Genomic DNA, 14,217 nt, shown 5'->3' with positions numbered 1-14,217 from the left:
TCTTGTGTTTGAATAGTCCCAGTGAGAAACGAAATCTGCCTTCTGCCTGCTGAGCTCTGTCAGGTGAATAGCAGTACAAATTCATACACTCATATTTCTTACTAATATCTATTCTGACAGTCATCTTAGCTCCATGGTCTATCCATTTAGATTACTAAATGCAGAACCAAGCTCTCCAAGGATTGTGTAAATCATCAGAGTTAGCTAGGTTTTAGCCAGCCTTGTTAAAAGGGAAGAAAACTTTCAATAGCCTTGGCTGAAAGAAGACTTATTCATCTAACTCTCTGCTATACTAACTACTGATAATTAAAAGTCTGTGGCCAGGTTCAGCCCTATGGGAGCAGTTTATGTTTGGTGTACCTGAATAAGAACCAAAGACCACTCGTAAATAATGCTAAAATCAGTACGATTGAAAATTGGTACTCAAATACTGTATGCATATACTGGATAGTCAGTCCATAACTACAGATTAAACCCTGGCATGAAATTACATAGGCAGCAGATTTTAAGAGTACAAGTAACATGTTGGCTGGCTGGCTTCAAAAAGCAATGGCTATTTTTGTAAATAGCAACATGAAAATAATGTACTTTTTTATTTTAGAACAGATTTTTTCTCCATAGATGATCATTATATATAGTAGAATAATTTATTTTAAGAAAGACAAACATGCCCATTTACAAGGTATTCTAAAAAATATATAAAGGATCACTAAGTCTCATCTACTGGTCCGAGATTAGAGAATTTTTAAGAGCTATTATTTATCACTTATTTTGCCAGAAACAAGACAGGGATCCTTATTCTGTTATGAGTGGCGCAGACAGGTGGCACTTGTGCCAATGTGCATTCAGTACATATTTGGATCTACCAACTTGGCAAGGTCACCTTGGCCATGGGGGCAAGATTTTGGGAAGTGGAAGCAGACATTGTGACCAGAGGAACAGGAGCCATATAAATCAAGCCCAATTATCTTAATTCTGCTATATCTCCAAATTTTGACAAAACAAAGCTGTCAAGACACAGCCCAGTTGGTGTCATGCAAGCATCTTCTCAGCCCTTTTATTGATTGTGAGTGCATTTCAAAAGTGAATAGGGATAGAATTCCCTTTTCAGAGGAGCTTAAGTAGTTTTAAGGAGTGAACAGTAAAGGAGGGGGACATTTGGGATCAGAAAAGAGATGGTGGCTAGTGTTTTTAGTAATTCTGGCCCAAGTGCCTTGGGGAGGAAAGTTGCAGGCACAAGAAACTCTTGATAAATGAACTTAATCCTGGATCCTATTTTTTATGGGGAGAAAGGATACATAATGCAGGGAACTATAGAGCATGCCTTTGATGAACCTAATCTAGAGTGGACAGATTTCACAGGTCAGATCTCTTGTAAGTGTGAAAATAAATAAGTTTGGATGTAGGAGGTGGAACTGTGGAAGAAAGGTGAGGCAATAGCAGAGAGAGCCCCTTTTCCTATGTGCCCATTTTTTTTTCCTTTGTATGTAATAAGTGCTTGAAGGCTACAAATCAGTAGCTGAATTTGATTTCTTATGCCTTTTCTTTTTGGAACATTCTATCAGCATAGCCTAACCCTTGATCATAAACTTAGACAGCCATGGCCAGTTAGTTTTCTTTATCTATTTGTATATGATGGAATGCCTTTGGCAAGCATATCATCACCTGGGAAGATATTTTTGTAAAACCTCAGAATTGATTAGTTAGGAGGAAAAATACACATTCTGTAAATCACCCCAAAGATACTAGCTTCACTATAGTCAAAGTAGTTGCCAAAATAATCTGGACAACATCCATAGCTGCTCTTGATGAGGTTGAGTAGTCTCAGTCCATGATAAAAGTATATGGGATTTCCCCCTATGTTTATGCTCTTCTATTAAGTGTTGCCATGCCTAGTTTTATTGCCTTGTCTATGGCTGTTTGCTCTTTATATTATGCTTTTAAACTTTAACTATGGTTTGCTTAACAAGCTTTTTCAGCTTTCCCCTCATGTGTATTTATTTATTGCTTTTGAATCCACAAGCTTCCATCTACAGTTCAAGTGTGACAAAATGCAGGAAAGCATTAAAGAAGTTGCACCTGTCAAAATTATTTCTGCTGTTGGTTTTTTTTCCTTTTGAGCTTCCCCTTATCTTCATCTCTCACTCATTGTCTATTTATTTTTACTCTAAAAGTTTCCCATTTTGCGTATTTTAAGAACCTTGCTCATAAAGAAACATTCTCTTACTTCTAGGTGAGTTAGTTTTCAATTCTTGTAACAGCAGACAGCAAGCCTCTATTGAGATTTCAGCTGAATATACAGAAGTCTTCAAGCAGGGTGGAGCATCAGACTACGCATTGCAGTCTCATTGTTTTCTCTTTCCAAACTCAATGAATTCAGCTGGAGGTCTAAAGGGAACATTTACTTACATCGGTTTTAATACAAAAATATCTCTTATACAGTCTAGGGCATAATAAAACATGCTTCTAGTTCACAAGAGATCAAGCACAAGTGCAGCTCTCCTTAAGAGCTCAGATGAATGTGGGGCATTTTGGAAGAGACAGGAGTGGGATCTTTATGCACTTACTTCAATTTGAGCCTTATAGCTAAATGCCTGAAATCTAGAAAGATCATGGGAGGCTGAAGTGTTCTAAATCATCTGAAGTGTTCTAAGTTGGGGGAAAGAGCTCTGACATAATGCTTAGAATGATTAAACTTGTTGCCTTTCTACTTTTATATCACTAATATTCAATTTTCATGGCATTTTATTATATTCCCCCTCCTAGCCTCATGGGAAGGACAAAAAGATATAAATAAAACAAGAAATTAATGACATTAGCTATGGATTGTCAATTTAGTGTTTTTTTGGGGGGGATCATACTATTGTTCTGTGTATTCAGGGAAGAAAATGTACTTAAATACTGCAATTTAAGGAGCATTTTTTTTATTTTAGCTGTGAAAAGATGTTTATTAAGCATTTGGAGGAAAAGCTCTTTCAGATATCCAACTACCATCCAGTTATGTCTTTAAAAAGTTACATTTTCTTTTCCATTAAAAAAAAAACTTGAAAACACCTCCTTTTTCTGAATCAGCTGCATAATATAGACATCCTTAACCTGTTTAGTCAAGGAATGAAATATTTTAAACCTTCTATGGGCCACAATATCTTCTCTTCAGGAACACTTTCAATAGTTCAAATCATTTGCTGAAAAGCAGGGCCATCTGTCAACTTGGCTCAGTTAAATCTGTTTGATATGGCAGGTACTGGCAGTAGCTGAGGTAGCTCTTCTGTTTTTCATGGGATCTTTGGCATCTTCTCTCTTGGAGGACAAAGCTATGCCACATCACCTGTCCTCCAGGCCCCCGAATGTATTTATATTGCCATTGTTGAAACAGGATACAGAAGCTAGTAAATTTGTTTTGAATCATGGAATGGCAGGCAATCGAGTTTTGCTTTATTTTACACTGACTGATGCCTTGGGTAAGTCTATTCTTCTGCTCTGAATCTAAATTCTTCTGATCTGATCTAAAAGACAGTTAAAAACCAAAGCAAAGGATTAATGTGCAATATTAGAAGCATATAGTCATTGATATACTCACAGTCCACTTCTGATCATATAAGTTCTCATCTGAGAATTGCTGGCAACAAAAATGTCTTTAAAAGCTTTTACAAAGCACAGAAGAGAAGTCCTCTTGAGTTCCCTTGTACAAAGAGTTATCACTAGCTAATGACCTTAGATGTAATGTATTGCTTTTTATTTAGCTATAGTAGTTAACTACCCTACAGGAGTTAACTCTATTGTGAGAACCAGGAGTGGTTAAAGCATAGGTTTCATGCCTTACTTAAAATACTTAAGGCATAAGTATTTTAATTGTAGTGTGTGTGTGTGTGTGTGTGTGTGTGTGTGTGTAAATTATATGCTGCCCAGAGACATTGACTAGGTGTCTCTGTCACATTTTCTATCTGGCTATAGAAAATAAATGAATGGATGGATGGATGGATGGATGGATAGATGGATGGATGGATCAATTGATGGATGGATGGATAGATGGATAGATGAATACATCTGAGCCAGCAAGTTTTTTGTAAGTCACACAACCTACATTATATTTGAAACAAATAATGGATGAATAGCAAGCAATGAACAAATGAAAATAATTGAGACAGAAACCACCTTTTATTGAACTATTAAATATTCTATTTTAAGTTGCTTCTTTGATAATAGCATTTGTTATCAACACACACCTGATGTCTTAAAGTCACATCAAAAACAAATTCAAAACCAACTTGAAATCCAAATAACATAATCAGATACACACTTCACTTAACTGAATTGCACTGATTGCTAAACAGAACCAGCTTATTGATTTCAAGATCCGTTGCATTTGTATTTCTAAGCTCATAACAGATCGGCCTATATAGCATGTATAATAATCAGGCATTGATTCAGTTAGAAATAGGAAGTGCATAATAATATTCCCTCCTCTTAGTTATATTATTTTTAATGTTATTTAATGTTATTTTTAATGTTAACAATTTAATGTTATTAAAAGTGAAACAGCCATATACTTGTACCTAACGAAACAGAATCTCCCTCCATTATGTCATGACACTTCAGCAAGTCTTCTGTTATTGTGATAATTTCTGCCACACTATCTTAAAGTATTTTCACAGTACCATCCAGCCGTTATTGAAATTAAATAAAACGTGTCTGTATTATTGCTACTTTCACACAACAATGTTGTGATGACTGTAGACCATGCAATAAAATACTTGTGAGAAAATGATCCATGCACCGTTATTTACATGTTTCTGGTTAACCTCATACAGCTAAGTGATTTAGTTAGGAGTCCATAGCCATAAGTCACATTGTGCATGGAAGAATGAGGCATGCCTGAGTGAATAAATATGAAAAAAGAGACTGGAACATTAATAAAACATGCAATCAAATACATACATTAATATCTATTTAACTATGGGTAGCATTCTGCTGGGACTGTCCACTGAGTTCAGTGCCAAATAAGATTAGGGAAGATGATCAAAACACAAAGCCCCTAAGAGGAACATGGTGGGGTGGGTGGGTCATTATAGCTTCAAGGGCTACATGCAAACTGAAGGGCATTGGCAGAGATCAAACCTATGTACAGCCATCCTTATCTACACAGACAAGGACATGCCTATTGACACATACACAAAGAAAAGTCACCTCGGCTGTGGCAGAGAGATTCTCTCCTATTATGGAGAGAGCGTCTTTCTGTATAAATAAGCTGAAAATGTTTGAAAGTTCATTTCCAGCAAGTTTATCTAATCTCTTTCAGAGCATTGCAGTTGTGCATAAAGTGGAGAAGGCTAATATCTTCTAAACTAACCTGGAATCAAGCCCCTAGCCATGTGCTAAGATGGGAAAATTGTGCTGTATTTTCCTAACAAGAGAAGTTCATGCATTCATGTTGGTTTCTTTGAAAAAGAAACTATATGGCTGTTCATTAGCATGTTTCGCCTGAAAATATTTTTCCCCTAAGAGAACAATTCTTTTATTTTTTTTGTTTATTTTTTTCTTCCTTTGGTGTGAAAGGTGAGATAAATGTACCTCCCACTTAGCAACAGTTTCTATTTTCTCCTTGACAGCTTGCAGCTTCTTATTTTTTATTCACAGCATGCTTTCTGGTGTCATTACTTCTCAGTTTCCGTCTTCTGCTAACACCAGGAATCCTCCAGAGATGCGTCATTTCCATCACTGGCAGGTCGATATTCATTTGCTTGCTTCAAGGTTTTGCAGCTCTGCTCCATAAGCATCGTGGAGGGTCTGATTGTTGTAGCAATTAAACAGGGCATCTCAGGCCCAAGCTGATGACTGATGGAGTTTTCGGGTCCCAGAGAGACTAAAGTCCAAATGCCAGTTTACTTAACTGATTATCAGCTGTATTAAGACCCAGTAGGCTATTGACAGTGGTCTGTTGAGGTGATCAATATGAATTCAGAAACTGTGAAATCATAACACATAAGGAGACTTCCTTGCACTGATTTGAAATCATGAAATAAGTAAATTGGTTGAAAATAATATCAGGGAAGAACTATTAACTACAATTCTAATAAGAAATAAACAAATCAGAGGGTGAACAGGGTAAAACTATATGTATCTTTCATTTTAGAAGCTTTTTCTTTCTTGTCAAATCTCCTTTCTATTCATAATTATTGTATAGAAAATCTGTAATTGGAATGACAATAAACTGTTTGCAGCTAGAGATCCAAAATTTGCTTAATGGTATTTTGTTATGGTACCAAATCTTATGGCTAAAACAAGAATTTGGAAATTATTCTATTCTATTTTTATAGTCTATTTTTATATAATGAGAGGTGAATTGGGATGATTAAGACCGATCTTTCCCAATTTTGATATGAACAAAACAGATCTGAACTCTAACTCTTTAAAACATATTCGGAAACTCATACTTTCTAAGAAAATGTGCTTACAATCAATTTAGAAGAGAACTTTCCCCCAAATGTATTGAGTCTATGTTTCTCTGTCTCTGTCTCTCTCCCCCTCTGTCTTTCTCTCTCTGAAAATGGAATAAACCTAACTTGTGACTCAGCACATGCAAAATGCAGAGTCTGGAAACAGATAGATTTGTCTAATCCAAATGCTGGGGTCTGATCTGAAGAGATTTCCTTGGGGAAGCAGAAGCAAATGATTCATATTGACCAATACTATTTAGAGCTGCTCTGAAATGTTTTCTAGCCATTTACTAACCATTTCACAAGGGTGAGGATTTCAGACAAGGTAATTCATCAGTTTCTGAGAAATGCAGCAACAACCACTGGAGAGAGATGGTCTGGATAGGAAAAAACATGTTGTGGGTTTCAATTTCCTTATTTATTTGTTGTAAGAATAGTAGAAACTTTCCATTGCTTAATTCTTTATTGTATTTAAAAAGGGATGGATTTTGTTAGTCTAACCAGCTACATACACATATACAATATCATAACTGCCTACACAAACCATAATACCCTGAAGATTCTTAAAGAATGGAGCAATTCTATAGCTATTCCAAAACAAAAATAGATTATAATTACCCAGATAATTACCATCTAATCAGCCTCCCACTGATAATTCATAAATTATATGTGAAGCATCTCTAGCTAACTGAGTGGATGAACCAAGAAAGAATCTTAGCTGTAGGACAAGCTGACTTTTCACCAGACTTTTAATATTAGATCGATGTACCACCTTGAACCAACTGAGTGCAAAATATGCTCATCTACCAAGATGAGCTTTCTATGCCACTTTTATAGATCTGAAGGTGACATTTAATTCAATTTCTTGAGAGAGATTATAACAAGGATTGGCTGCCTCCTTCATTGATTTGATGTCTTCTCCAACTAATAATGATGCTGCATGAAAATACCACAATGCAGGGCAGCTGTATGAAAACTTGTAGAAAGCTACGGGGAAGACCTTGAGGTAAATATAAGAAGCCATTACATAAACAAAAACAGCAGAAGCTTTCCTTAAGCTCTGGGAAAGGAGATATTATCAGGAAGAGACCTAGGCTGGTTCTTCTCTGATCCATTGGGGCATATGACGAAGGGGGAAAAAGACTTTCAAAACTATGTTAAATAGCCTACTTCAATAAAACTTAATTCTAGTTTTCCTGTAGAGTTGGTTTCTTGATTAGGTCTGCCTTGTAGGGCTGACAACAAAATTGCTTATTCAGGCCTCCAAAGGAGTAAAACAGGGATGGATGTTTCTTAATATTTAACTTCTGTATTAAAATTTCCTAATATTTAATTTCTATATTACTAATATAATACAGGCTTTTGTTAGACCCACATTCCATCCTCAGTTTCTACCTCACAGTCTAATTTCCATGTTATTATATATGTCAATGCATCCCTTCTTTCTGTATCCCCAGTGGGGTCTGCAACAAAACTTCTATTCCCTAGCAAGATTATTGTTAAAATACTGGAAATGAACAACACAAGAAATATGATGGCTGCATTTATTAAGCCACATACTAAGCTCCATAAGATTTGGACTGCCAACAATATCCAAACTGAAAGCAAAGCCCTTTAAATACCTGGAAATTTCAACCTCCAAACTTTACACTTGATGCATTCAATTTTCTAACAGAATATTGAGATATACAGGCTACAAAAGAAACAGCTGTGTGCCTATAGCAATTAAATTTCCAAAAATTAAAGTGGTAAGTCTTTTGCTATATGATACACAATGCTCTGTGTATAGAGAAGTCCTTGAGCTAGAAGCAATTCAGTCCAAATTTCTAAGATTGCTACTTCTACTTCCTTGCTCTATTGCAAAAGTACTATCTTTGTAAAAGCTTGAATGTGACTGTTGTTGAGCTCTGTCTGAGGCTCTGCTGGTTAAAGTACTGTTCAAGCAATTTATAGGGGTAAGATCCTAGTCCAACTTGTACTGAGACCTCTATCATTCTCCATGGGGAGAAGCAAGTTAGATCTGAGATGTTCATTATGGGTTTTCTCCTTCTCTCCTATGTATCTACTCTGGGCTTAGGCAAATTCATGCTGGAATCCTGATCCTTCAGCTAAGTCTATTGTCATTTCAGCTGGAGCTGAACAGTATTTTTATGCTATTTATTCTGCTTTTGCTATTTTCACATACTCTTTCTTTTTTTGTTATATTAAACATATCTGAAAAAATACTGTTTTCTGTCCTCAGCATCCCTTTGTTAACATGTTAACTCCTCTTCCTTAATGTATAGGCATAATCTTTACAAAATCAAATTATTTGAACTCTTCTGTGGTATCTTGCTTCTCTTACCACCTGTTCTATGTATCCCTCCAGAATGTCAGATTTTTATTAACTTTTTGGGGCAGGCAGATTGGCTTATTTTCCATTTTTCTTTGTTTTAATTGTTTACAATTGTGCTTTTGATATTTCCTGGCTGCCTTTGATACTTTTACAGAGAATGAAAGATGGCTTTCTTTTCCCATCATGGAATTCTAATTATCATTGTTGTGACTTTATGAATCTCTCTTCTTTGAATAAGATATGTATTGGATTACATTCAGTTTTAATATAGAGGATTCCAGCATTACAAGATAGCTTTTCCTTAGTTTAGCTACCAAGCTTTCTCTAATGTTTCTCTAATGTCTCTCCCAACATATGCCAGTGTAATTAAAACCCCTATCAGTGCTATTTCATGCCTCTTTGAAAGATCTGCAATTTGGTTTTGGAAAATATCTCTCACATTCTCTCTTCGGTTGGGTGGTTAGTAGTAAACACATGTAATGATGCTGCTGCTGTTATTACTTTTTCCACTATGAGAGAATGGATGCTTAGTTATCACTTCTTTTGCTATATTCCAAATCCATATAGCCCTCTATCCAGAGGTGGTATTCAGCAGGTTCTGACCAGTTCTGGAGAACTGTAACAGAAATTTTGAGTAGTTTGGAGAACTGGTAAATACCATCTCTGACTGTCCCTGTCCCCATCTATTCTATGCCTCCTGAGTCCCAGCTGATCAGGAGGGAATGGGGATTTCCCAGTAACCTTCCCTTGCCACGCCCACCAAGCCACATCCACCAAACCAAAGTACACCCACCAAGCCATGTCCACAGAACCAACAGTAAAAAATTTGAATCCCACCACTGCTTCTATCCCTTCTTTCATATAGTTGATTTATCTTTTCATATACATCTACACTGAAATAAGTTCTATTGGAATCTCGCTGAATCCTTAGTCCTTGCCTAGTATATTTATTATTTATCTATTCTATCTGTATAATAAACAGAGTTCTCTGTGCAGATAAAACTGTAATCCTGAAAACTGTGATCTTAAGACTGATGATGTGGTAAGGGTTAACAAAAAAACAAAAACAAAACCTTCCCTAGGTACCATTGCTCCAATCAACTTCATCGTGTGACTTCATTAAAATAAAAAGAAAACATTTAGCTCTGGCTGAAACTATGATACAGTTCAGCAGGAATTGAATTTTAATTAATCATTCCTCTGAGTTTTCTCCAGTTCTTTTATCATACTCTTGATAGTGATGAATGTACAAACCTAGATTATAACTTAAAGACTGATATTTAATTCACCTAAGTCCCTTTACTACGGCACTATGGACAGTGGTCGTCTGGAGGTAACTACGGCACGCGGGAAGGTCTATGCACATGTTAAGGAATATTCAAGCCCTCCCCCCCTCCATCTTGATCCATCCCTACTACTTGAACCTTTGGACCTTTGGACCTGGCCTACAGGAGAGGAGAAGTTGGATTTTCTCCTGCTTACCATTCATTGCCACCGCCGGTTCCCAACCATCCTGCCTATGACATGGGCAGGGGGCCTGCTCAGCACCTCCCCCCAATTGACATTAACCCTCCAGCCATTTCAAACTCTTGGGCCTTGCCCTTTTTGCTGGACTCCGCAGAGGAGAAGATTAAGAACACTAAGTCTTTTTCTCTCTTACACAGTGCGCAAAAAAAATAAAAAATAAAAAAAAATTAGGAATGCTGTGTAACTGGTATGTTTGATTGATGACTGTACCCACTTTTTTAACCTCATTATTGTTGTATTTTTTGTGTTTTAATTGACCTATGTGGGGAATGCATGGATGAGTGGTTGTGTTTGTGTGAGAGGATGACTGATTCGAAGGGCCTGTCGGGGAACGCGGGGGCCATAAGGGTGGTTGGAGGGACTACGGACACGGGAGTGGGCTGGAGCATTATGGTCTTAACAGGGAGGGGCAGATATGGCGGGGACTTTAGGGCTGGCCATTACCGGGGAAGGAGGGCTCGCTACGTTACAGAGATCCCTCCTTCCGGCCCTATGAGTCCCACTCCAAGGCCAGATGGCGCGAGTAATCAGGACCCTGGTCTCAGGCTGCTGTCGCTAAATGCCAGGTCTGTAGTTCACAAGGCTCCCCTCGTCCGGGACTTAATTCTAGACGAGAGGGCAGACCTGGCATGTATTACTGAAACCTGGCTGGGCCCGGAGGGAGGAGTCCCCCTCGTAGAGATGTGCCCAGAGGGTTTTCAGGTGCTACATCAGCCGCGATCCCAGAGAAGGGGTGGAGGTGTGGCTATTGTTATCCGAGAGTCTTTAGTACCTCGTAGGATCCCTGCTCCGGAGCTTGTCGGGTGTGAGTCCCTGCTGGTGAAGTTGGACCTCAAGGGTCAAGTGGGCTTGCTGTTAATGTACCTGCCTCCCAACGGCGTTGCAGCAGCCCTCCCCTCGCTCCTCGAGTCAGTAGCTGAGCTGGCAATTGAGTTTCCCAGGCTTCTGGTTCTGGGGGATTTCAATTTGCCTTCGCTCGGTGAACACTCTGATGGAGCGCAGGAGTTCATGGCTTCCATGACAGCCATGGGCTTGACCCAAGTAATTCGGGGCCCGACTCACTCGGCGGGTCACATGCTCGACCTCGTATTCCTCTCGGAGCAGTGGAGTTGTGATCTTGGTTTGAGGGGTAGTGAGACCTTACCCCTGTCATGGTCAGACCACTACCTACTGAGGCTTGACTTTCAGAGACCAAACCCCCACTGTAGGGAGGAGGAACCGATTAGGTGGTTCCACCCCAGGCGACTTATGGACCCTTTGGGCTTTCAGACGGAGCTTGGGGTTGTTCCTGATACCCTCGTCCACAGTCCGGCGGAGACTCTGGTTGCTGCTTGGAATTCAGCAGTGGCAGGGGCTCTTAACCGGATTGCGCCTTTACGGCCGATCCGAGGCAGTGGATCCAGGAGGGCCCCTTGGTTTACTGAGGAACTCCGGGAGATGAAGCGCCGAAAGAGACGCCTAGAGCAATGATGGAGATCCAGTAAGTCCGAGTCAGACCAAGCGCTTTTAACATCCAGCATCAGAGCCTATCTTCGGGCAATTAGGACGACTAAAAGAAGACACAGTGCCTCTCTGATTGCTTCCGCTGAGTCGCGCCCAGCCGCCCTGTTCAGGATAACCCGTTCCCTCCTAAACAGGAGGGATGCGAGCGATCCTTTGCAGGGCAGAGCTGAGGATTTCGTCCAATTTCTCGCAGATAAAGTAGCTCGGCTTCGGATGGACCTGGACTCCAATTGCGCACAACCAGCCGAGGCACCAGGGGAGAATCTGGAAGGACATCACTGGATTGATTTCCAAGCTGTTACCCCTGAGGATGTGGACAAGGCCATGGGAGCTGTAAGTGCCTCCACATGTGTACTGGACCCGTGCCCCTCCTGGCTGGTTACAAACAGGAGGGAGGTGACACGGGGCTGGATCCAGGCGGTTGTTACCGCCTCCCTTTGGGAGGGGTTCTTCCCCCCCGCTTTAAAGGCGGTGGTGGTGAGACCCCTTCTGAAGAAGCCTTCTTTGGATCCAGCCGTCTTAAACAACTATCGTCCAGTCTCCAACCTCCCCTTTGTGGGGAAGGTTGTTGAGAAAGTGGTAGCCTTTCAACTCCGGCAGTCCTTGGAGGAAACCGATTATCTAGATCCCTTCCAGTCGGGATTTAGGCCTGGCTACAGCACGGAAACCGCTTTGGTCGCATTGATCGATGATCTCTGGAGAGCCAGGGATGGAGGTCATGCCTCCGTCCTAGTGCTCCTTGACCTCTCAGCGGCCTTCGATATCATCGACCATGGTATCCTTCTGCGACGACTGCAGGAGGTGGGGGTGGGAGGCACTGTCCTACGGTGGTTCTCCTCTTACCTCTCGGACAGGTCGCAGTCGGTGTTAGTCGGAGGGCTTAGCTCGACCCCTAGGCCCCTGAATTATGGGGTGCCACAGGTTCGGTCCTGTCCCCCCTCCTGTTTAATATCTACATGAAGCCGCTGGGTGAGATCATTCGACGGCACGGGATAAAATACCATCAGTATGCGGATGATACGCAGCTGTATCTGTCCGCCCCGTGCCAACTCAATGAAGCAGTTGACGTGATGTGCCAGTGCCTCGAGGCTTTTAGGGACTGGATGGGGCTTAACAAGCTTGTACTCAATCCAGATAAGACCGAGTGGCTGCTGTGCTTCCCTCCTACTAATTGGCCAAGTGTTCCATCTCTCAGGCTGGGGGGTCAAACAGTACGCCCCTCAGACAGGGTTCGCAATCTGGGAGTACTCCTGGACCCACAGCTGACTCTTGAACACCACTTGTCGGCTGTGACCAGGGGGGCATTTACCCAGGTTCGCCTGGTGCACCAGTTGCGTCCCTACCTGAACCGGGAGGCCCTCACAACAGTCACTCGTGCCCTTGTGACCTCTAGACTGGACTACTGCAACGTGCTCTACATGGGGCAGCCCTTGAAGAGTATTTGGAGACTTCAGCTTGTCCAGAATGCAGCCGCGCGAGTGATCGTGGGTGTACTTCGGTTCACCCACGTAACACCTATCCTCTGCGAGCTGCACTGGCTGCCTATTGGTCTCCGGATACGCTTCAAGGCGCTAGTCGTTACTTATAAAGCCCTTCATGGTATTGGACCTGGGTACTTGAGAGATCGCCTGCTGCCAATTACCTCCACTAGACCGATTAGATCCCACAGATTAGGCCTCCTCCGAATCCCATCCGCCGGCCAGTGTCGACTGGCGACTACCCGGAGGAAAGTCTTCTCTGTGGCTGCTCCGACCCTCTGGAATGAACTCCCCATGGAGATTCGAACCCTCACCACCCTCCAGGCCTTCCGCAAAGCCCTCAAAACCTGGTTGTTCCGACAGGCCTGGGGCTGTTGCCCCCGTCTCGAATGGTATGACTGTTGTGAGTTTTTAAATTATATATTGTTATGTTGTTGTTTTTAAATCTTTTGTCTGTATTTCCCTCCCCGGTTCGAGTTGTGAGCCGCCCTGAGTCCCCTTCGGGGGAAAAGGGCAGCATATAAATTTAATAAATTGAATTGAATTGAATTGAATTCTGCCTTAATGGATAAAGGATATAGCAAAATACCAGTAAAAATGTAGAAACCACAGTTGGCTTGGAGAAGTATTTAATATAGCTGTGGAACCTTCAACATAATTGAAAAGTGCTTTGGATCTTGAACAAACACAAGCATGCTGGTCCACCATGGGACATTTTTTTGGTAAACTGTACAACCCCTGCTTACATTGGAATCCCAGCCAATTCATTGAGAGGAAGAGATCCATTAGGTTGTGATGATGGTGTGTGCGTTTATGTGTGTTCCTAACAATGGAGAGTAGACCTGAAAACAGTTATGTGTGGTGGGTTTCAAATTTTTTTAGACTTTTGGACTTCAACTCCCAGAATTCCACAGCCAGGCATACTCAGTTCCGATTT

This window comes from Thamnophis elegans, chromosome 4 (assembly GCF_009769535.1).
Source record: "Thamnophis elegans isolate rThaEle1 chromosome 4, rThaEle1.pri, whole genome shotgun sequence".
NCBI lineage: Eukaryota > Metazoa > Chordata > Lepidosauria > Squamata > Colubridae > Thamnophis > Thamnophis elegans.
Note: the sequence above shows the minus strand (reverse complement) of the source record.